This window comes from Amblyomma americanum, chromosome 1, assembly GCF_052857255.1.
Source record: "Amblyomma americanum isolate KBUSLIRL-KWMA chromosome 1, ASM5285725v1, whole genome shotgun sequence".
Classification (NCBI taxonomy): Eukaryota; Metazoa; Arthropoda; class Arachnida; order Ixodida; family Ixodidae; genus Amblyomma; species Amblyomma americanum.
Genome location: NC_135497.1, coordinates 231,808,849 through 231,810,159, shown reverse-complemented (window position 1 = coordinate 231,810,159; position 1,311 = coordinate 231,808,849). Strand labels below are relative to the sequence as shown.

General features: G+C 51.7%; 1 non-coding gene across 1 annotated transcript; it reads right to left on the bottom strand.

Annotated features, from left to right (window-relative positions):
- Positions 1–461: 461 nt before the first annotated feature.
- On the bottom strand, positions 462–622 carry LOC144116535 (U1 spliceosomal RNA). Its single transcript, XR_013311870.1, has one exon. It is a non-coding gene; the product is annotated as a U1 spliceosomal RNA (small nuclear RNA).
- Between the last annotated feature and the right edge of the window lie 689 nt (positions 623–1,311).

Here is a 1,311-nt window from a genome sequence, read left to right as displayed (position 1 = left end):
GACGGAGCCAGGGCGACGTGTGAAGCGAAATTTGAAAACGAAGCGTGGTGCCAAGTTCGAAGCCAAAATGGAAAATTGATAGAACTTGATTAAGTCAGATAAATAATTGTGGTAATTAGGATATTGGATGAATTTACATCAGTGCTTAATCGAGTAGATGTTAGGGGAAGGGACAAGTGAAGCAAAGAGAGGAAAACAGGTGCAAAAAAAAAAACGAGGAGGAGTCAGTGCTTTCGCATTCTTCCAGTGAGGGTTACCGCAGTGACCTCAAACGTTCTGTAGCAGTAGACAGCAGGTTACTGCGCCTCTCTATTCCCTCAGCGCGTTTTTGTGTAACATACATCACCCACCGGTCAACGCAGGCGGTAACCAAACTGATCTGCTTCGAACCATCATGGCCCGTAGAAAAGAAACTTATAAAGAATCATATTAAATTCTGATTTTTGCATTTCAGTATGGTAAGGGGGCCGCGCGCACGCAGCCCCCAATACCAAAAATTACATGCTCCATCTGCCTCGATTGAAGCAGTGGCAGGCGTTAGCGCAGGCACAGTGCAATGCCTACGCCTCGTCCTGGAGGCTCCTCCAACATGACCATGGACGCCTCAGCACCAGGTAAGTACATGCCGTCCAGCTGACTGACTGACTGACTGATGCTTCTGAAAGTAAGAAGGAAAAGGAAACAGCACGGGCCTGCCTACTGGCTCAAGCCGAGCCACGCTCGCTGCCGCTTGCTGATAGTAGGAGGGGTAAATGATAGGAGAGCAAAGAGTGAAAGAAAAATGGCAGTGGCTTAGCTCGGCTATGCCAGGATATATGTAGCGAAATCAAGTGTGAAACTCCCCGGTTGGCCTTGTTCACATATTCCACAACGTATGAAGCACAGGCATAAACGTCCAGTATGACCTGTAGGTGCATGTTAGATTTCCGTCTTCAGTAAAGCAGGACTCCGGTCTCTCCTCCGGCTGCTGTCGCTGCTGCTAGCGGTCGGGACACCGGACGTTAAACGTGCCTGTCTCGCGGCGGCGTATTCACGGCGGCGTTTAGCCAGTCGTTCGGCGCGCTGTTCGTCTGTTTTCTGGGCGATTCGTTTCCTCTTCATCTCGTTTCGCTGTCGATTCCAGGCCTCCTCCAGCTTATCAGAATTGTCGCCGTCCATACTGTCGCCTCAACTGTGAGTGCGGCGCGCGGCAGCTCTCCTCTGGCATCCTGTGGCATCTTATCACGCATGCGACGCAGCTGTCGAAGCGAACGGAGGCGAGCGCAACGACGAGGAACGCGGTGTCACGTCCTACCAAACGGCGGCGACGGC